We start from the raw sequence: 23,132 nt of genomic DNA, 5'->3' as shown, positions 1-23,132 counted from the left end.
CCGGGCCCCACCCCAGACCTGCAGAATCGGAATGTCTGGGGTGCGGCCCGGCAAAGAGTTTTAACGAGCCCTCCAGGGGTTGCTGATGCTCCAGACTTTGAAAGCCACTGGCTTAGGGGTTACGAGTCATACTGCCTCGGTTCAGATCTTGGAGTCAAGGTTGACTTGCTGAGTAATCAAGAGTAAACTACTCCGCTTCTCCAGACTTGTTCCTCATCTACACAGGGGAATTACGGGGCTGTTTTGAAGATTAAATAAGAAAATACGCGTTAAGCGCTTAAGAGCGATGCCGGGCACTTAAGAAACATTCAAATGTTAGCTATTCTTACTACTGTATACAAGGCTCTTGGGCGGGGAGTACACTTCGAGGGAGACAAAGGCGGAAAAAGTTTAATCCCTAGCCCTCCTACCTACCTACCTACCGACTAGTACACCAGACAACCAAACACACTCCTTGGGTAAATAAAATAAAGATGCCCTCCTAGGGGCAAACAAGTTGATTGGGACCTCGTACGAACAAATTCTGACCGAACAACGCACGAGACGGATTCAAGCGATGCCTATAAGCAAGAAGGGAGAGCTTGAAGGGAAGAAAAAGTCCTTCCGGCCGAAAAGTGTGAGCCAAGGTCCAAACAAGTAGGCAAAAGGAAAGAAGCGCCAGGCAGAACTCGGGCTGAAGAACTGACAAAACACACAGTCGCAGGAGTAAATGTCACAGTCGTAGGCCTTAGTCTCGGGAGAAGGCTCGGCCTCCTCGGGGCACTCTAATGCACCCACATTTGCAAACTAACTTCCCCCTTTTGTTTCCTGAACACCCAAAGACTACTTTTCTGCATGGCCTATCAAGCCATTGTCTGCGAGAGGTGAGAAGTCCGCACGGAGCCACCCCATCAGCAGGAGCGAGCACTGCTCCAACAGTGTAAGTAGACCTCTGAACATGCTCAGCCGCAAAACAAAACAAAACAACCCAACTTGCTTTATTAAAGGGCAAAACTTGGATAAAAGTGGAGGGAGGGAGAGAGAAGGGAAAGAGGACAGTTTTTTTATCTTCTTCCCTCCCCGAAACCCCGTCTGGGTGCTGGCGGGATCCAGACGGCTTATTTTCATGGCCTGAAGGCTGAGGTTTTCCTTCCGGTCATTGTGTTTATTTCCCCCAAAGAACCGGGCCCGCGGGGCCGGCGCGCCGGCCGGGCCCGGGACAAAGCCCACTCCGGGCTCCACCTGGGCGCGGGCAGGGGCGGGGAGGGGCAGGGGCGGAGAGGGGCGGCGCTCCCGGGCCCGCCGGCCCGCCGGCCGCAGTTACCAGGCAGCGCGGCGGCGCCGCCCCGGCCGCCCGCCGGCCAATCCGGCGCGTCTGCTGCCCGGGCGCACGAGCCCCGGAGACACCAGGCCGAGCGCGACCCCACGGCTCGGGCCTGGCACCGCGCGCGCACCCGCACCGCCCGAGATGGCCAATCAGCGGCCGGGCATGCGCAGCCCGCAGGCTCTCTCGCGCGCGGGCCTCACGCGTGAGGCCCCCCCACGCAGCGCCAGCGCGCGCGCCCCTCCCCCACGCGCACCCAGGCGCGCGCGTGCAACTGTCGTCCCCCGCGACCGCGTCTGCTCCTGCCCCACCCCCACGCCGGCTGGCCGGGTGGGTGGGGGGGGTGGGGTTGGTCGGGTACCCCCACACTGCGGCCGACGACCCCCAGACCCCAGTGGGTGCAGGCCCCCGAGGGGGCGCGTCTCAAATAAAGGCCCTACTCGCGATGGCAACCGGGGCGGGGGACGGGGGATGAGGCGACAGGGACTCACCCGAGTGCAGCCGCCTCCAGGCAGCGCCGGGGCCGGGGGAGCAGAAGGGAAGCGAGTGTGGGCCGCGCGAGAGCTGCAGCCGCGGCGGAGCAGCTTCAGGCTGAGGCGAGTTGGCGAGCGGGCAGGAGGTGAGAGGGCGAGGGGCCCGGGCGTCTCGGCCGAGCTCCTGTCACCGCCGCATGGCCGCCCCGGCAGGGCCTCGCTCAGCACCTAGATCCGATCACAGGGGACCGAGGGAGAGGCCGGGGTAACCGCGGCAGGCGGGCGGCCTCAGCTAGAGAGCGCGTGCGGGGAAGCGGGGGGGCGATCGGTGGCCCCTTTTCTCTGCTCTCCGAGCTTCTCTCTCACCCTCCTCCTCCTCCTTTTTTTTTTTTTTTTTTTTTTTTGTTCCTCGAAGGCGCGCTGCGCGTGCGCACCCGCAGCGCCGCCCAGCGGGAGTTGTAGTTTCTGATCGGTCCCCACCAACGCGACGGCGGGGGCGGTGGACTACGACTCCCAGGAAGCCTTGCGCGGGCGAGCCCCGAACCCGAGGACGCGGCGAGCGCGGCGCCCGGCCCTCTCCGGCAAGGACTGTCAATGGAGGCGCGGGTGGTGGGAGCAAGAACATGGCTGCACCTGGGGCCTGCGCGGCCGCCTGGGTGGGGGAGGGGAGCCGGGGCACGGGGGCGCAAATCGAGGCCGGGGGTAGCCCCCGCCCGCTCACTGCCCCGATGCAGCCGGCCTCAGCCACCGTCCGGGACTCGCACCCACTCTTGCACCCCAGATTCCCTGCCGATTGCGAGGCCGGAACTCGGCAGAGGCCGGGGAGCCCCAGCCGGCCTGCCGCTCTCGGTGCTCCGCCAAGGGACTTCCTCCGCGCTGCACCACCCTTCGGGACACAAAGAACTTCTGTTAGTTTTGAAAAGCTTGCCTCAAAAGCGTCCGACAGAGACTGTTGCCCCAACTTTGGACGGGCGACGGGAGGGGACTCTCCTGTTTTTATTTACCGCCCCTCACCCCAGGCTTGCTTTCCTCACGCCCCCTCACTCAACATTTAGAAGGAAAGTTGAGGGAAAGCCACCGAGTGAGAGCAGAAAACCTGCCGTGTAGCCCGTTTTGTTCTGTCAACCGCGAAGAAAGGTTACCGAAACCTCTCCCCCCGCGACTAATTCTTTTGCTTCTCAACTTGAGCTCTCGAATTTCGAAAAGGATGAGACATTGCTGTTCACCTAAGCGAAACTCCAAAGTTTACCAAACTCGAGCCCCGAGGGCTTAGACAGTTCTGTAAAGCACAAGATCGAGTGCTTTTGCGATTTTTACCCCCCAGCGGAGATGGGGGGACCACGCCGGCCATCCTCCCCCTCCCCCTCCTCCTCGGTAGGTGGCGACCACGGCGCTTTTTCCAGCCTTTGTCGCTGGAAAGAAAACTTTCCGAGCAGCCAGGCTTTTGATGTAGGTCCAAGACCTTCCCTTTGACTCTTCGTTCCAGATTGGCGTTCCCCATCTTTCTTGCAATAGACCGCACCCATAAGGCAGCCGAATCTAGAATTTCCATTCTGGAATTCTTTAAGATAGAGGGAGACTTTAAAGATCCCTGCAGAAGCGGTCCGATTGCAGATTTCCACATTTTTACGATTTCCCCTGCAACGTTTTTACAGGCATTTTGTCCCCGCCTAACTCGATTGTGACTCTTCCTTTGTCGAGTCTCTCCAAAGCGTTCATTTCGTTTTCATGAAAAGTTTTCTTTTTGCACTCGTATTTCATTAACATGCCGGACTATTAAATTCCGTATTCCCAGTAGCACGTAAAACTGACATCTATGTAAGGAACAAACCAAATTTTGAGAAAGTCTGCAATTGAGCTGCTGGGAGCAGTCAGCCTTCCAGGGACAAACATTCAGCCGCTGTGAACACCGGTGAGTACGTTTTATGCGGCCGCAGTCTTAGATGGTTTCCTGAGGACACTGGATGTTGAGGACAGTGAAGGAAGGATTCACTGGGTGAATCGCTGGTGTCATGAAGTAGCATTTGGGAGTGTTAGAAAGTGAGTTAGTTGGTAAGGCTAAAAAAAAAAAAAAAAAGAAAAAGTTCATTTGGCCAAGATTATGCCTGTCACCATTAAAAACTTGTTTGGGAGATAGCCCCTCGCTTCTATGCATTTAACACTTCGGTGTGGAATTTTGAAACTGCTGCTCCATGAACAACTCCCAACTTCTTTGAGGGTGAGGCAGTTCCTAAAAACTCTTAAATCCTGGGGCGCCTGGGTGGCTCAGTCGGTTGAGTGACCGACTTCGGCTCAGGCCATGATCTCATGGTTTGTGAGTTCGACCCCCGCATGGGGCTCTGGGCTGACAGCTCAGAACCTGGAGCCTGCTTCCAATTCTGTGTCTCCCTCTCTCTCTGCCCCTCCCCTGCTCATGCTCTGTCTCTCTCTGTCTCAGAAATAAAAAGATATTAAAAAAAAAAAAGATTTAAAAAATAAATACATACATACATAAAAACTCTTAAATCCTAAAACACTTTCTCAAGCTTTAGCTAGCTTTGAATTGCCTCTAGATAGAAAGCTGGCCCTTTTGGGACAGCGAACAGCGTATGGAATGGTGTGTGGTTTGAAGGGTGTGTGGAGGCCAACTCTTTTTTCTTTTTTTTTTTTTTAATCTGCCTACTGTTGTTGGGGGCTGTACCCCTCACATTTCTGTCTTATAGTCACGGATACACTTTTATGGTCTTTCCGAAGGCCTGGCTCACCACCTTGGCAGTTCCCGTTACACTTGTTCCTTTTTGTTGGCCAGTCGGTCCCTCTCCTCGGGGACAGGTGCTGTGTTCATTGTGATCGTGGTGTGATGAGCCACTGAATACCATCTCAGCACCTCGAGTTGTTTTTCCATAGGATCAAGTTGCTGGTTTGGGGGGTTGTGCAGCAGATGGGAAAAAAAAACCAAAAAACCACGACTTGTGTTTAGGGGTGGAATCCTTTGTTAAGTTGCGCTCAGCTCAGTGTGTTCAGAATCACACTCAGCATAGCAAGATGTGCGTGCTAAGCTTGATGTGCAGCTCTTGGATCGTGCTCACTTCAGACCAAAGGGCACAGAAGCCAACAGGTGGCAGAACCTTGCGTGTTATTTATTTTGGATTTTTTCAAATATTTCTCTTTTTAACGTTTAACCTGGTGTGTGCAGACGAGTATCCGTATAGCATGACTCCGTTCTACCGAATACCTGAGAGACAAAAGCCAAGTCTAATGGGCCTTGGCCAGTCAAGAGATGGATCTAGACCAGCTGTGAACTCTTACACCAGGCACAAATGCATTTTCATATAGACTGGGTTTACAGCCTTGTTGACTGCTTTTTTTTTTTTTAGGTTTATTTATTTCGAGAGAGTCAGAGACAGCTCGAGTGGGGAAGGGGCAGAGAGAGAGAGAGAGAGGGAGAGAGAGAATCCCAGGCAGGCTCCGTGCTACCTGCGTAGAGCACGATGTGGGACTTGAAGTCACAAAAGCACGAGAGCATGACCTGAGCCCAAACCAAGAGTCGGACGCTTAACCGACAGAGTCATCGGGTGCCCCCACTACTTTTAAATAGCAAGTGGTAATGTCTGAATGTGTTCACCAGTCTTTAAGAAAAATGATCAGGGGCGCCTGGGTGACTCAGTTGGTTCAGGGGCCAACTTCGGCTCAGGTCATGATCTCGCAGTTCATGAGTTCAAGCCCCGCAGCAGGCTCTGTGCTGACAGCTGGAGCCTGCTTCAGCTTCTGTCTCCCTCTCTCTCTCTGCCCTTCCACCGCTCTCTCTCTCTCTCTCGCTCTCTCTCCTTCTTAAAAATAAATAAACATTTAAAAGTAAAAAAATAATCACATTCTCCTGGGGTTTTTGATGCTTGGTATCAGAAGTCTGCCTTCTCCATTAGCATGGGACTATTTGACATGGACCCACCCTGGATAGGAAACCCTGACCACCCATGCCGACAGAACCCTGCTGACGCCACTTGGTCAAGGTTACCGTTGTTGAGAGATCATTTAATGCTCTTTTTAAAGATACTCTTTTGAATCCAAACTGCATAAGTTAATCTTTCTGTGACTCTGTCATGTATTTTCGATCGTCCAAAACGGCCATTCTAAGCAAAAGTTGAAGTGCTCTTGACATACCCATTTTTCACAACACACCCAGTCTTTTGTTTGTTTGTTTGTTTAAAGATCTATTTTTAATTTTTAAGTAATATCTACACCCATCCTGGGGCTCAAACCCACAAGCCTGAGATCAAAAGTCCCGTGTTCTACCAACTGAGCCAGCCAGGCTCCCCAGTCTCTTTTTTTAATATTTTATTTTATCGTATTTTTATTGAAATACAGTGGACACAATTTACCTTAGTTTCAGGAATACATCCAGGCTTTTGATTGAAACTAAACAGAGGCCTTTTTTCCCATAACGGCCCCGATGCTGGCCCAATATCTTCTGGGTCCGGTTTCTTGGTTTTTCTTTACAGTATGCATAAGCACTGTTTATTGAGAGAATGGGCCATAAAATATATATCATTTGTAAGGTGCCAGTGTGATCTCTTATATCAGTGTTCTCAATTAGGATTTGTACAACTCCATCCAAATCACACAGGTTGGGCCACAGTGACATCGTTAGATTTTGGAGGGTATCTCCCTGTTAGAAGATAAATCCTTCGTTATTACAAGGATACTTTTTTTTTTTTTTTTTTTTAAGTTTGTTTACCTCAGAGAGAGAGAGTGTAAGTGGGGTAGGGGCAGAGAGAGAGGGAAAGAGAGAGTTCCAAGTAGATTGTCAGCTCAGAGCCTGATGTGGGGCTTGAACCCATGAACCACTAGATCACAACCTGAGCCAAAGTCAGGTGCTTAACCAACTGAGCCACCCAGGCGCCCTACAAAGATACTTTTTTAACTGATTCTAAACCACTGTTTTTGGACAGTTTTCTGTTTGGATAATTTGAATATTTAGAATGCTAGATAAATGATCTTTTATCAGAACTCTTTCAAAAGTGGAAAACAAAAACAAAAACTAGATCCGAGCTATAATTTATTCATAACAATTAATAATGTAGATGTGATCTAAACCGACCTTCCAGCTCTTGCTGTGTCTTTTGTGCAAGCACCTGCCCTATGCAATAAACCTACTATCTGTGTAAAACTTGTTGAAATAAAGATATGGGGGGGGGGGGGTTTACAGGATTTAGATGAATATGGTTTTCTATTTAACATTATGTTCACATTGCTGTAGTCGTGTAACAATTTTTTACTTTTTTAAACTTTATTTATTTTGATAGAGCTTGTGTGCACAAGCAGGGGAGGGGCAGAGAGAGATGAAGAGAGAGCCGGATGCAGGGCTCGAACTCACTAACCGGGAGATCATGACCTAGGGCCAAAATCAAGAGTTGGGCGCTTAACCGACTGAGCCACCCAGGCGCCCCATGTAACTTAATTTTTAAAATGTAAAAGCTCCGTAATATTTTCTCTGCCTTCCTCAGGGATTTGGGGGAATCAGATGATATGTAAACGAAAATACATTAGAAACTCTAAGTTGAGTGTTCTATAAATATTACATGGTATAATTTAGCATTCCAAACATTATTTTTAAATGCGAACAACACGTCCATGTTTCTTTTCTGACTGAAGAAATATATTGCTCATTGTAAAGATGCTTTATAGGCTAATATTTGAGAAAATACATTTACTGAGGCGAACTCTTATCATTGAATTAAGGTGGACCCATTACCATATCTGACTGATGAGATGATGTAACTAATGACATAACTAGTAATGCAAAAGCAGCACACCCTTTCAGAATATATATCTGTCAAAACTATTGTAGAAGACTCAGAAACCTTAGTGTAAAGTTGTGTCAGCAAAGTTATTTCCAAAGCAAATGCATAACCTATAGCCTTGCTTTGATAACACCAAGAAAAGGAATCTCGTTTACATACTGAAAACAAATATCCCCATTCCTTCCTTCTTCTCTTTGTCCAAATTCTTGGGTCTTTATCTTTGCATTTTACAAGCCTTTCCTCTTTCTCTGGTGAAAGATGCTTTTTTTTTTTTTAAAGCATATTTTATTTTATTTTTTAAATGTTCATTTATCTTGAGAAAGAGAGAGAGATAGCAGGGGAGGGGCAGAGAAAGAGGAAGCGAGAATCCAAGCAGGCTTTGTGCTGCACAGAGCCTGACTCTGGGCTTGAACTCACAAACCATGAGACCATAAGCTAAGCCAAAATCAAGAGTCAGACATTTAACCGACTGAGCCACCCAGGTGCCCCCATAACCACCTCTTTAACCCCCTTTCAGACCTTGTGTTTATTATAATAATTAAGGTACATGCGCTTGGGGAAGTTTTCAGCTAAGAATAAAGGGAATTTTTGAACAATGGATTAGAGAGGAAAAAAGAAACCAGGGACAATGAAGCTGTTCAAATGTGCAATTAGCCACCATGGCTGTGTCAAGTACTTCCAGTGGTCTTCCGAACAGTGGGAAGGTGTTAAGTCACCCTCTCCTTCCCCTGCACCTGGGGAGCAGGCTGGCCGGCTCTGGGTTGTACCTGGGCTCTTAGACACACTTCATTTATTATAGCAAAGTGTGCAGTCCCATCCCAAATGAACTCAGATTGGCCCTGAGATCATCGGGGAAGGTAAGGGACACATAAGCAACTGGAAAGAATCCGAGTATCTATTCCATTCTGGAAATCTTGTGAGACTGTCTCAGTTGTCCAGATAAGACCGTTCCTTTCCTTCAGTGCCACATACTGTGCTTAATTATTGCATTGCACGCTGACCTCTCCCCCCGCACCTCACACACACACACACACACACGCACACGCACACGCACACACACACGCACACACATAGCCCTGTGCTGAGTGCTCAGAACCTCCCCCTTTGCTCAGAAAGCTTGAAGTACTTAGCCAAGAATACATAGATGGCCAAATCTAGACTCTGATCTAAATCGGCCCGTATCCAAGCCCGAATTCTTAACTAGTACTATTGGTAGGCTACAGCCATCTCATCCAGCTAGATATGATAAGTGAATCAAATACAAGGTATACTCAGGTTCATGCCATGAGATGGTACCAGAAGGTTGGAGGTAAAGCAAGACATTTTTCATGGAGGAGGTTGCATTTGCAGTGAATAGATGGATGGACTTTTTTTTTTTTTTTTAATTTTTTTTAATGTTTCTTTTATTTTGGGGGAGAGAGAGAGAAAGAGAGAGACAGAGCAAGCACAAGTGGGGGAGAGGCAGAGAGAAAGGGAGACACAGAATCCGAAGCAGCCTCCAGGCTCCAGGCTCTGAGCTGTCAGCACAGAGACTGATGTGAAGCTTGAACCCACGAACTGTGAGATCATGACCCAAGCCAAAGTCAGATGCTTAACCGACAGCCACCCAGGTGCCCCTGGATGGATCGATTTTTAAATTTTTTTTTTTTTTAACGTTTATTTATTTTTGGGACAGAGAGAGACAGAGCATGAACAGGGGAGGGGCAGAGAGAGAGGGAGACACAGAATCTGAAACAGGCTCCAGGCTCTGAGCCGTCAGCCCAGAGCCCGACGCGGGGCTCGAACTCACAGACTGCAAGGTCGTGACCTGAGCTGAAGTCAGACGCTTAACCGACTGAGCCACCCAGGCGCCCCAGGATCGATTTTTAAAAACAGAATAACATGAATATGGTTTAAAAAAAAAAAAAAAAAAAGCAGAAGTTCAGAGGACTCTCTTAGCCTTCTGTATCTCAACAGCAAAATGATCACAACAACCTGTGCATCTAAAATATTGACACACGTTGCCAACTTGCCCTTCAGAAAAATTGCACCACTGTACTTACAGGGTGTGAACATGTCAATTTCCTCCACACCCACCCAGTTCCAGTGGAAAGTAGCATTTTTTTCCGCAGCTCTTCTGTGCACATTGATTATGAGCCGAGTAGAGTTGTCTTTTCATACTTGTATTTGCCATTTGCATTTACGTTTCTGCAAACAATATTCATGTTTGCATTTGCTCAGTTAGATCCTTTGCTTTCTCCCCCATGTTCTTTTGTGTGAGTGCTTTATAAAATGAAAGAAATTTGCATTTCTGTCCTTAGGTGTGTTACAAATATTTGCCTGGTTTGTCTTTTGACCATGACTTTTTTTGTGTTGTTATACTCAAGTTTCATTGTTGACCTCGTCGAATGTATCCATGCTCAGTGTTAAAAATCCCCGGTGAGGGCGCCTGGGTGACTCAGTCATTCGGTTAAGCAGCCGACTTCAGCTCAGGTCATCATCTTGCAGTTCATGAGTCCAATCCCCACATCGGGCTCTCTGCTGTCAGTACAGAGCCTACTTTGGATTCTCTGCCCCCTTCTGTCTCTGCCCCCCCCCCCAATAAATGAAAACGTTTTTAAAAACGTTTTTTAAAAATCCCTAGTGAGAAAAGCCTCCCCCACACCAAGATCTATACAGACATAGATAACAGAGACATAGATCTGCCGATATAGGCATGTATGTATATAGGCACACGTACACACGCGTTCTGTCCAAGCAAGATTTCTGCATTTCCATCTCTGTACATCTCACTTGTTTGCTTGAGCCGTGTGGGCTTTCTATTTCAGGATGCCTTTAAGGCTTTCCATCCGGGTCGGGTCCTGGTCTCCGTCCAGCCAGGCTGGCGGCAGGACCCCGCGCTATCTTGTTTCCCCTGCAGCCCAGGGCCATGGTTTTCCAGGTGGGGGCGCTCTGCCCTTCCCGCAGGCTCCCACCGCCCTCGGATCAGGCCTCACCAGAGGCAGGGAGCTCTCGGGTTCTGGGCGTGGCCGCAGGAGTGTTGGCAGGGCACTGGCAGGGGTGAGGAGGTGGGAGACGGGGGAGGATACTCCTGAAAGCTGGTGCAATCTCTGGGGCAGCTGCCAGGGAGCGCAGACATCTCAGTGCAGGTAGGGATTCCATGCCTGCGCGTTTGCGGACAGGACCTGAACAGCTTGAAACAAAAGCCCTGTCCGTCTCCGTCTGTCGTCTCCATCTTTGGAAGTGGTGCCCAGGTGAACAGTATTCTGGTTTTGTAGCTCAGCCGGCCTGAGCTTGCTTAGTATGACTTAGCCTGCCCAGTCCTCGTCCTAATCCTGTTTGCCTGACAGCATCGTTGGCCCAAATAGTTGAGAGGGGTTTGGTTTTCGTTGCGGTAAATGAAACATATATAACATAAAATGTTCCGTTTGAACCATTTGTAAGTTTGCGGTTCAGCGGGATTCAGTACCTTCAGGATGATCTGTTTCCAGAACTTTGTCATCATCCAAAAAACTCTACCATTGGGGCGCCTGGGTGGCTCAGTTCGTTAAGCATCCGACTCTTGCTTTCAGCTCAGATTCGTGAGTTCAAGCTCCACATCGGGCTCCGTGCTGTCAGTTCAGAGCCTGCTTGGGATTCCCTCTCTCTTCCTCTCACCCTGGTCCTCTCCCGTTTGTTCTCTCTCTCTCTCTCTCTGTCTCTCTCTCAAAATAAATAAAACTTAAAAAAAAGAGAATTAGGGCTACCATTCAGCCCTAATACCCCATTTTCTTCTCCCTTCAGCGCCTGGTAACTTCTGTCCTACTTTCTGCCTATTCTAGATACCTCCTAAAAAGAGACGCCTACGATGTTTGTTCTTTTGTGATTGGCTGATTTCATCTGGCGAGTTTTCAGTGTCGTATAGCACGCAACAGAAAATTCCTTTTTATGGCTAATACTTCACTGTATGTATATACCATATTTTGCCGATCCACACAGCTGTTATTTCCACCTTTTTGGCTATTGTGAATAGTGCTGCTGTGAGCATTCATGCCCAAGTATCTGTTTGAGTTTCTGTTTTCAGTTCTTTTGGATATAATCCTCCAAGAGGAATTGCTGGGTCCTATGGTAATTTCATGTCAAACGTTCTGAGGCAGCACCAAACTTTTCCCCCGGGGGGCGGCACCATTTTACATTCCCACCTGCAGGGTACTGTTGTTACAGTTTCCCCCCATCCTCGCTGACACTTGTTATTTTCCATTCTGCGAGCGCGTGCGCGCACTCCCGTGTCTGATAATAGCCATCCTCCCTGGCGTGAAGCCGTGTCCCATTGGGGGTAGTTTGCGTTTGCATTTCCCTCATGACTAATGAAGCTGTGACCATGAGTATATCTTTGGAGAAATCAGGTCCTTGGTCCAATTTTTTTAAAGTTTTTATTTAAATTCCAGTATAGTTAGCATGTAGTGTTAGATTAGTTTCAGGTGTACAATATAGCGATTCAATACTTCCAACCCAACACCTAGTGCTCACCATGACAAGTGCACATTTTGATCCCCATCCCCGATTTCACACCCCCCCCTCTGATAACCATCAGTTCTCTGTAGTTAAAAGTACGTGTCTTGATGTGCCTCTCTCGTGCTCTCTTTTTTCCTTTTGTTTGTTTTTAATTTTTTTTAATGTTTATTTACTTATTTTTAATGTCTATTTATTTTTGAGAGAGGGCACAAGTGGGGGAGGGACAGAGAGAGAGAGGGAGACACAGAATTTGAAGCAGGCTCCAGGCTCTGAGCTGTCAGCACAGAGCCCAATGTGGGGCTCAAACTCATGAGCAGTGAGATCATGACCTGAGTCAAAATCAAGTGTCAGTCTCTCAACTGACTGAGCTACCCAGGAAACCCCTTCCAGACTTCTTATAAGGTGTATATTCCTTATTGCATGTGGTCACTGACATTTCTTTTCCATTGTCTCTGCGGTCAGCCAGTAACCTGGGAAGATGTCCACCTCCTCCCCCCCCCCCCCCCCCGCAAAAGGCTGTTCCCTTAAATCTTTCAATAGATAACTGCCAGGGAAGCTGCTGTAGCCTAAGGACAGGTTGAGGGGGGGGTGCCCAAAACTAAGCTAAGCGTCTACACTACTACACTAGTCCCTCCGGTAACCACCGGATTAACCAAAGTGTATGAGATCCCAAATTAGTGAAGGACAAGATCCCCACTGCCCTCCCTGGCACCTGTCCAGCCAGTCCAGGAACATAGGCTGCTGTCCCCACCTTCATGGCGGGGGCTGAGGAATGGGCAATAGTAGCTGCTTTGTGCACACTGGTTACGAAACAGCAGTCTCTCCCTCCTCAAGCACTCTTCTGGTTGTTACAAGGGTTTGATCAGGCTCCAGAGTTCTGAAATAGTTGATTACAGCCATTCCTTTCAGCTCAACATTTGCTTCAGTTGGAGGAGGGACCAACCACTAGGGCTTCCTATGTAACCTTTTTGTGTGGCACTGGAATGGATTTTTTTTTTTTTTTTGGTCATAGGTATTTATTTTTTATGTTTTCTGCCAGCTTTATTGAGATATAACTGACATAACACTGTGTATGCTTAAGGTACACAACCTGATGATTTTATGTATATAGTGAAACAGTTATAATAAAGTTAGTTAACACATCCATCACCTCACATAGTTACCTCGTGTGTGTGTGTGTGTGTGTGTGTGTGCACATGTGCGATGAGAACAAAATGGACTTTTTTTTTTTTTTTTTAAGAGAGAGAGAGGTAGAGAAAGAGAACGACAGAGAATCCCAAGCAGAATCCACGCTTGGCAGATCTCAGCCTGAGGCTCAATCCTACAACCCTGGGATCATGACCTGAGCCAAAATCAGGTGTCGGATACTCAACCAACTGAGCCACTCCGCTGCCCCCAAAATAGATCTTTTTTTTTATTAACTTAAATACACCCCCATTTTAGGAGTATAGTTCTCAGTTCTTTGAGTTTTTATGAATACATGACAACCGTTGTCATAAAAATAGAGCCCATTTGTAGCACCCGCAGTCTCCCTTACGCTCCTTCCCATCCAATCCTCACCCCTTCCTCCCAGCTCACGAATCCTTTCTATCACCGTAGATTAAAATTGTCAGTCTTGGGGCACCTGGGTGGCTCAGTGGGTTAAGTGTCCAACTTGGGCTCAGGTCAACTGTGGATCCCACAGTTTGTGAGTCTGAGCCCCACGTCGAGCTCTCTGCTGTCAGCACAGAGCATGCTTCGGGTACTCTGTCCCTCTCTCTCTCTGCCCCTCCCCGACTTGTACTCTCTCTCAAAAAAAAAAAAAATTTTAAAAATTTTAAACGGTCAATCTTGACAATTTTATTTTTTTTTTTTTTAATTTTTTTTTTTTTAATTTTTTTTTTTTTTAACGTTTATTTTTGAGACAGAGAGAGACAGAGCATGAATGGGGGAGGGTCAGAGAGAGAGGGAGTCACAGAATCTGAAGCAGGCTCCAGGCTCTGAGCCATCAGCACAGAGCCCGACACGGGGCTCGAACTCATGGACCACGAGATCACGACCTGAGCCGAAGTCGGACGCTCAACCGACTGAGCCACCCAGGCGCCCCTTGACAATTTTATTTAAATGGAGTATCATAACACGTAGTTTTCCGTGTCTGTTTTCTTTCACTCAGCAGTTGTTGACATTCATCTATATTATTGTCCATATTAGCGGGTTTTGGTGTTTTGTTCTGTTGTATTTTTTGCTGAGTATTCTACTGAATAGGTGCACCACAATTTGCTCATCCCTTGACTCATTAATTAACATTTGGATTGTTTCCACTTTGGGAATATAAAGCTGCTATGACGGGGCGCCTGGGTGGCTCGGTCAGTTAAGCGTCTGACTCTTGGTTTCAGCTCAGGTTATGATCTCATGGTTTGTGAGATTGAGCCCCGAGTCAGGCTGACAGCATAGAGCCTGCTTGGGATTCTCTCTCTCAGTTTTCTCTTTGCCCCACCGCTGCTTGCACTCTCAGCCTGTCTCAAAATAAATAAATTTTAAAAAAGCTGCTATGACTATTTTTGTACAAACATTTTCATTTTTCTTGGGTAAATACCTAGAAGTGCAATTGCTAGGTCTTGATGGTAAGAAATTTTATAAGAAACCGACAAACTGTTTTTCCAAAGTGGGTGCTTCATTTTACATTCTACCTTTACCCACTGGATTACCTTGGTGTCTTTACCAAACATCAATTATTAAAAAAAAAATCACTTATTTGTGGGGCACCTGGATGGCTCAGTCAGTGGAGCATCTGACTCTTGATCTCAGGTATTGAGCTCAGGGTCATGAGTTCAAGCCCTGCATTGGGCGTGGAGCCTACTTAAAAAAAATAAAAAATAAATAAGAATAAAATAAAAATCAATTGGTCATATATAGGTGGTATATTTCTGGACTCTGTTCTGTTCCAATGATCTGTATGTCTATACTGATTTTTTTTTTTCCATTTGAACTAGTTCTATTAAGTTTCCTTGTTAAATATATAAGTGTGCTTAAATTAAAAAGAATTTTTTTTTTTTAAGTAGGCTCCATGCTGGGTGTGGATCCCGATGAGGGGCTTGAACTCACGACCCTGAGATCAAAACCTGAGATGAGATCAAGAGGTGGATGCTTAACCAACTGAGCCACCCAGTTACACCTGAAACTCCGTTATATATAAATGTACGTAAAAATTTATATCATAAGTATTATAAGTTATAACATATTATAAAAATTATAATTATGTCTTCATTTTATATATAAAATAATGTTTTATTTATATATAAACATGGTAGGAATACATATAAATATAAAATGTAATTATAAAGTATGCAAATATATAAAATATATAAATATAAATATTTAAACTATTTAATTTCATAAAATATAAGTGTCTGTAAGTATAAAATATAAAATATATAAATATGATATTGCACGCTTTCTACCAACTTTTGCAGGCTCCAAATGGCACTTCCTTCAAGAAATTTTCTGTAGCTGGGAAGAAAATACTTGTGAATAAGTTAGATTTAACTTAGCATACTCATAATGGCAGAAAAGTAACTACAGTCTCAATGCTCAACAATAGGGCAATAGATACCATAATGTTGCATCTATGTTATGTGATAAAATGCAAAAAATCGGGATTCTGAAGCAACAATGGTGTAGAAAATGCTCACACTATATCTTGGGCAGCCAAAAGCAGGCTATAATATGGTATGTCACTTTAATTAAGATATAAATAGAGGGGCATCTGGCTGGCTCAGTCAGTAGAGCATACAGTGCTTGATCTCAGGGTCATTGAGTTCAAACCCCACATTGGGCATAGAGCTTACTTGAAAAAAAAAAAAAAAAAAAGGAGTACACATAGAAAATAAGGTTGGAAGAAATACCAAAGGGACGCATGGGTGGCTCAGTCGGTTAGGCATCCACCTCTTGATCTCAGCTCAGGTCTTGTCCTCAGGGTTATGAGTTCAAGCCCCGTGTTGGGCTCCACACTGGGCATGAAGCCTACTTAAAAAAAATAAATAAGAAAGAAAGAAATACCAAGGTGTGTGGAGGTATTATGATTGAATGTTTTCCAATAGTCTTTTATATGTTTTAATCGTCTGACTTTTCTATGATGAGAGTATTTTATTTTATAATTGGGAGGCTCTCCATTGAGATGTTATGTCTTCCTTCTCTGTTATTTTATAGCTCTGTGTAAATCTGGTAGGTTACCTATCACATTCTATCTTGTATTATAGATATCTGTGTACTTCTCATTTATTTGTTTCTAACTTCTTGAGAACAGAGATCTCATCTCATTCATTTCTTTTTTTTTTTTTTTTTTTTTCATCTCATTCATTTCTTGATGTCTGATCCTGGCACAGGGCAAGTGCCTGTCACATGACAGATGCCTGATAAAATAAATATGAGTAAGCCAGTTGTTCCCAGTCAGGAACATAGTTCCATTGTCACCAGATTTTCTGATTCAGAGAAGCTGGAAATTTGGATATTGGTAGAACTCTCCTGATTTTTAATCATAAAATATTCAGAGTACAAAGTGAAAAAAAAAATAAATATGAGAGGAAGGAGTTTACAAATGAGCATTACGGATATTGGAATAGCGCTAGTTCTTGGGGCGCCTGGGGGGCCCAGTCGGTTAAGCATCCAACTCTTGGTTTTGGCTCAGGTCATGATCTCAGGGTTGTGAATTCAAGCCCCGCATTGGGCTCTGCGCTGCCAGTAGGGAGCTTGCTTGGGATTCTCTCCCTCTCTCTCTCTCTGTCTCTCTCTCTTTCTCTCTCTCTCTCTCTCTCAAAATAAATAAACTAATTAAAAAAGTAAAGAGTCTCTTATGGTTAAAAAATAAAATAAAAAAAAGGATGGGGCGCCTGGGTGGCTCAGTGGGTTAAGCGTCCAACTTCAGCTCAGGTTATGCTCTCTCGGTGGGTTTGGGCCCCTCACTGGGCTCTGTGCTGACAGCTCAGATCCTGGAGCCTGCTTCAGATTCTGTGTCTTCCTCGCTCTCTGCCCCTCCCCCACTCATTCTCTCTCTCTCTCTCTCTCTCTCTCTCTCTCTCTCTCACGCACTCAAAAAAATCAATAAACATTAAAAAAAAAAAAAAAGGAATAGTGTAATAGCTCTTTAGTTTGCAGAATTGGCTGGTTTGGGTTGTCTGGAATCTGAAAATGACCCTGGACCTCATTTACCCTAGTCACATTTAACACCTGAACATTGTTTACTAAGCAAACAAAACAAGAAACCAGAAGGTGCTAACTTGGAATTAAACTGTGGGAAAATTTTGTTTCCATGTATTAGGTAGGTAGTTGTTCACTTTTAAAAGGTATTTGTTTATTAAACAAATTTGTAAGAACAAATTGAGACAATCACATGGGGCAAAATCCTAAGAAATCAATCAATTAAAATAGATACAGGTAATATTACTCAGCCCTAAGAAAGAATGAGATCTTGGGGCACCAGGCTGGCTCAGTCAGTTAAGTGTCCGACTCTTGGTTTTGGCTCAGGTTGTGATCTCACAGTTCATGGGTTTGAGCCCCACATCGGGCTCTAAGCTGATGGTAAGGAGATTCTCTCTCTTCCTCTGTCTCTCTGCCCCTCTCTCAAAAATAAATAAACTTTATTTATGTATGTATTTATTTATTTATTTACACAACCTTTTTTTTTTTTTTTTTAAGTTTATTTATTTTGAGAGCAAGAAAGCACGAGCTGGGGAGGGGCAGAAAGAGAGGAGAGAGCAAGAATCCTGAGCAGGCTGTGCACTGACAGCACAGAGCCTGATGTGGGGCTTGAACTCATGAACCACGAGATCATGACCTGAGCCGAAGTCAGTCACTTAACCAACTGAGCCACCCAGGCGCCCCCAAAATAAATAAGCTAAAGAAAGGAAGGAAGGAAGGAAGGAAGGAAGGAAGGAAGGAAGAAAGAAAGAAAGAAAGGTCTTGCCATTTGTGACAACATGGATGAACCCAGAGGGTATTATGCTAAGTGAAATAAGGCAGACAGAGAAAGACAAATACCGTATGATTTCACTTATATGTGGAATCTGAAAAACAAAAAAATGGACAAACAATAAACGCAGACACAGACCCATAAATACAGAGAAGAAACCGGTGGTTGACAGAGGGCGGCAGGGGGATGGGCAAAAGGGATGAAGGGGCGTGAGGTCCAGGCTTCCGGTTTGGGAATGAGTCAGTCACAGGGATGAAGGGGCACAGGGAATGACTACAGGGAATGTAGTCAGTGGTGGTGTAGCCGTACCTGACAGACGGTAGCTACGCTTGTGAGCACAGCATAGGGCGTAGACTTGTGCAATCACTGCGTTGCGCGCCTGAAACTAATGTCACACGCTGCAGTTTAGAAAAACAGGGGCGCCTGGGTGGCTCGGTGGGTTACGTGGTTAAGCGTCTGACTCTTGATTTCGGCTCAGGTCACGAACTCACAGCTCATGAGATCGAGCCCCACGTCGGGCTCTGTGCAGAGTGTGGCGCCTGCTTGGGATTCTCTCTCTCCCTCTCTCTCTCTGCACCTCCCCTGCTCATGCACACATGCACAAACTCTCTCTCAAAATGAATAAACATTTAAACTAATAATAATAGGGGGCACCTGGGTGGCTCAGTCGGTTGAGCGTCCGACTTCGGCTCAGGTCATGATCTCGCGGTTTGTGAGTTCAAGCCCCGCGTCAGGCTCTGTGCTGACCACTCGGAGCCTGGAGCCTGCTTCGGATTCTGTGTCTCCCTCTCTCTCTGCCCCTCCCCCGCTCATGCTCTGTTTCTCTCTCTCTCTCTCTGTCAAAAATAAACATTTAAAAAAAAAAAAAAGATTTTATTTTTAAGTAATCTCTACACCCAGCCTGGGACTTGAACTCACACCCCCGAGATTGAGTCACACGCTCCACTGACTGAGCCAGCCAGGCTCCCCACCTCTTTCTGAAGTTTATGTAAACGGAATCATGGGGCACCTGGGTGGCGCAGTCGGTTAAGCGTCCAACTTCAGCCAGGTCACGATCTCGCGGTCCGTGAGTTCGAGCCCCGCGTCAGGCTCTGGGCTGATGGCTCGGAGCTTGGAGCCTGTTTCCGATTCTGTGTCTCCTTCTCTCTCTGCCCCTCCCCTGTTCATGCTCTGTCTCTCTCTGTCCCAAAAATAAATAAAAAACGTTGAAAAAAAAATTTAAAAAAAAAAAAAAGAAAAAAAAAGAAAAAATGTAAACAGAATCATGATGCATATATATATACTCTTTTTTTTTTTAATGTTTTATTATTTATTTTTGAGAGAGAGAGAGACAGAGTGCAAGTGGAGGAGGGGCAAAGAGAGAGGGAGACACAGAATTCCCAAGCAGGCTCCAGGCTCTGAGCTGTCAACACAGAGCCTGATGCGGGGCTCAAACTCACGAACTGTGAGATCATGAGCTGAACCTAAGTTGGATGCTTAACTGACTGAACCACCCAGGCTCCCCTCTTTTTTTTTTTTTTTTTTAGTTTCATTTAAGTAATCTCTTCACCCATCATGGGGCTTGAACTCAACGCCCACAAGATCAAGAGTGCCACACTTTTCCGACTGAGCCACCCAGGCTCCCAGAAGCAGCAATAATTTGGTTTCATCATAATTTGACACTAGGTTTAGTTCTTACAAAGGTACAAAGTAGAACACAGGTACCAGTTTCTCAACTGCATTGTTCTGGGTGGTACCATGAGGTAAGATGACGTATCAGAATTTTATCCATTCTACCAATAAATTGGAAAGGAAGAGAAAACTTTATTTGGCTCCAAACAAAAGGTTATACTTTGTTTTCAAGTCAAGTGAAATTATCTGTGAGCAATTTTCAAACATATTGCAGACAGACATAGGAAATTAAAAGATTTTTTTAAAAAATCTGACCAGCAGAGTCTACTGTCTCAAAATTCAGTTTCAGAAAATGAGATGGGACAGAACTTACAACAAATACCAGAACATTTGCTACATTCCAGCCCTGTTCTAGGCACCCACAGAGCCATGACATTTATGCAAGGTTCACATTCTAGCCAAAACGCAAGCCGTGCCAGCACGAACCTCGTTAATAAAATCAAAAGAGTTTTTATAATAAAGTACAAAACATAGCTGTGATGGGACACCTAGGTGGCTCAGTTGGTTAAGCGTCTGACTTCGGCTCAGGTCATGAACTCGCGGTTCGTGGGTTCGAGCCCCACATCGGGCTCTTTGCCGACAGCTCAGAGCCTGGAACCTGCTTTGTATTCTGTGTCTCCCTCTCTCTCTGTTCCTCCCCTGCTTGCACTCTGTCTCTCTCACTCTCTCTCAAAAATAAAGATTAAAAAAAACCTTACCATTAAAAAAAAGCAAAAAACAGGGGTGCCTGGGTGGCTCAGTCGGTTGAGGTCCGACTTCAGCTGGGGTCATGATCTTGCGGTTCATGAGTTCGAGCCCCGCATTGGGCTCGTTGCTGTGAGCCTGGAACTTGCTTCAGATACTCCGTCCCTCTCTCTCTGACCCTCCCCTGCTTGTGTTCTCTCTCTCAAAAATAAATAAAACATTAAAAAAAAGAAGAAAACAGCACAGCTGTGACTATAAGCCCAACAAAAAACTACGAATCCTTTAGCCAAACTAATCCCTGAGGTCCATAGCTGGCTGCCTTTAAGAAGGGTTATGCTGCAGTTCCGTGGGTTAGGTCCCTCTGGGGTGGGCGGGGGTAGGGGAGGAGACAGCACCTGTTGTGCCCACTCCTGCATGCTGCTGCAGACTGTAAGGGGGAGGGAGGGCGACTCGAATGAATGAATGAATGAATGAATTCATTCCCTCGTGTCTCCATTCGGCCTATGTTTCCCACTATTTGTGAGCCTCTGTCCTCCATGAGCTCACTGACGGCTGGGACGGGGCTTCATTCACCGTCCTCCCTCTGCACCTGCCACTTAACAGTGCCACATCCCGCCCCTGAGGTCTTCAGCATCATCGCCTGAGCTCTGGGAGCCTCATGTCCTCATCTGCAAGTTGGGGAGAAGGTTCGGAAGGTTGTGAGTCTCTGTTTAGCTAACTTAGGCCTACCATCTTGCCCAACAGACATTCAAGGAATGTGCTAGGTACTTTGAAGGAATCAGAGCGAAATACGGCACCACCCTGGCTTCGAGGGGTTTCCGGACTGTGGGAGGATGGGAGGAGGGAGGACAGGAGGGTAACAGCCTATAATGCAATACAGTGTGGCTTGCAGAGCTGTAGGGAGAGCCCAGAGGAGGTGGGGAAGAGACGCTTGAGTCCAGCTTTCAAGGATGCGTGGAACTTCCCCAGCAAAAAGGTTGGGGGTGAGTATTGACGGCAAAGAGAAGAGCAGGTCAAAGACACGGAAGGTGTCAAAGTGCACTGCTCGCAGAGGGAATTGGTAAATAGTTTGTGCTGGCCGGGGCTCAGGGCCAGGGTGCAGGACGGGCTGGAGAGAGACTCTGCGGTCTGGTCACAATGGGCCCTCTGTGCCACCTAAGTAGTTTGTGCTGGACACGTCGGTCAGGATGCCTGTCATTCCAGCTTGTTTCCAGGCGAAATGGTGCCACCCACTTGGGGACGCTAGACTGAGCTGCTTTTTTTTAAAACAAAAACAAAGACAAAAACACCTTTATCGAAGTGTGTTATTTACGCAGAATCAGATGATTCCTTTTTATGTGTTTCGTTCAATGAGTTTTTGACAAATGTATTTACCTGTGTAACCCCCACCAGAATCAAGATCCAAAACATTTCTGTCACTCAAAAAAAGCACCCTTGTGCCCCTTCGTGCTCGTTCTTCACCTCACCTTCCCACATCCCAGGCCCCCGAAATCTTCAATCTGTTTTCTTTCGCCGGTTTGCCTCTTCCAGAATTTCATATAAATGGCCTCATCCGGCTTACAGCGCTCACCCAGCCTAACGCTTTTGGAGTCGGATTCATGTTATTGTGTGTATTAGTAATCTGTTCCTTCTTGCTGCTGAGTGGTATTTCTTTGTGCGGCCACAGTCACTCCATCCGTGATGAGCATTTGGAGCGTCTCCACGTTGGGGTTATTGTGGATAAAACTGCCGTGGATGTTCTTATATAAGTCTTTGTGTGGACATGTTTTCACTTCCCTTGGGTAAGTGGAAGTGGAGTTGTTAGTTCTTAAGGTAGATAGATGCATGTTTAACTTTTAGCAAGTGCCAAACCGAGAGAGAAGAGAAGGGGAGAGAAGGAAAGAGAGACACTCAACACAGACGTTCCGTTAGCTTCCCTTGGCTGGTGAGGGATTATGGTAGGAGAGGGGAGGGGGCATGGGAGCTGTCACTCATCCATGCACCCACATCTCTGTGGCAGCCCAAACCACCATGGCCACTGCTGGCATCCCAAGGAAGTCCCTTTTTCCCCCAGCATGTGGAATATTCCATGGGACCAGAGAAGCCCCCATGGAAATGCCAGGGCAGGTGCCTCGAGTCCCCAGGAAGCTGAGGCCCATGCAGGTTGGGGGTGCGATGGCTGGAGACGAGGCCTCAGGGAAGGTAGGGAGGGCAGGACATGGGCAAGGGGCTGTGTGGACAAGCAGTGCCTTGAAGGAGATCCGGTGGCCCCAGGAGCCAGCCCCACACCCCACACCTCCTCCCCCAACCAGGCCCCAGAAGTGGCCATTGTCACACTTGGGCAGTGGAGGCCAGTCTCTTGCAAGCCTTTGTGGTTTAAAAAGGAAGGACAGAGCTATCTAGACAAACTGCACAGCAACAGAAGGTTAGGGGAAAAATAACAGTCCTGAGGCCTCGGTGAGGGCCCTCCCCACCACATTCCTGATGCCCCATCTTTTTTTTTTTTTTTTCGTTTTTAAGTTTATTTATTTTGAGAGAGAGAGCGAGCACGAGCTGGGGAGGGGCAGAGACAGAATCCCAAGCAGACTCCATACTGTCAGCACAGAGGCCAATGCGGGGCTCAAACCCACGAACCGTGAGATCATGACCTGAGCCCAAACCAAAAGTCGGACGCTTAACTAACCGAGCCACCCAAGCGCCCCCTGAAGCCTGTCTTTGGAACATGGGTGAAGCCGCAGGTCAAGCCTCCTGTGTCACTCAGGCTGCTGACCTGTGCTCGGCCCTACCCTGGCCCTGCCGCCAGAGGACAGCCAGCAACGCCT

General features: G+C 46.8%; 1 protein-coding gene and 1 long non-coding RNA gene across 9 annotated transcripts in view; one reads left to right on the top strand and one right to left on the bottom strand.

Annotated features, from left to right (window-relative positions):
* GTF2I (general transcription factor IIi) overlaps positions 1-2,134 on the bottom strand; it is a 108,473-nt gene extending 106,339 nt beyond the window's left edge. For 3 of the 6 annotated variants that reach the window (XM_060649150.3, XM_060649148.3, XM_060649151.3), the window contains exon 1: positions 1,795-2,134. The gene's annotated coding sequence lies outside the window, so the exon portion shown is untranslated. The remainder of the gene's footprint in view (positions 1-1,794) is intronic. The other 3 variants (XM_060649146.3, XM_060649149.3, XM_060649152.3) reach the window with 1 other exon arrangement.
* A 2-nt stretch (positions 2,135-2,136) lies between these two features.
* LOC132689426 (uncharacterized) overlaps positions 2,137-23,132 on the top strand; it is a 55,101-nt gene continuing 34,105 nt past the window's right edge. For all 3 annotated transcript variants that reach the window (XR_014136339.1, XR_014136338.1, XR_014136337.1), the window contains exons 1-2: positions 2,137-3,688; positions 15,071-15,206. This is a non-coding gene — a long non-coding RNA (uncharacterized LOC132689426). The remainder of the gene's footprint in view (positions 3,689-15,070; positions 15,207-23,132) is intronic.

Source organism: Panthera onca, chromosome E3 (genome assembly GCF_046562875.1).
Source record: "Panthera onca isolate mPanOnc1 chromosome E3, mPanOnc1 haplotype 2, whole genome shotgun sequence".
Classification (NCBI taxonomy): domain Eukaryota; kingdom Metazoa; phylum Chordata; class Mammalia; order Carnivora; family Felidae; genus Panthera; species Panthera onca.
The sequence above is the reverse complement of the archived record's forward strand: the minus strand, read 5'-3'. Positions and strand labels throughout refer to the sequence as shown.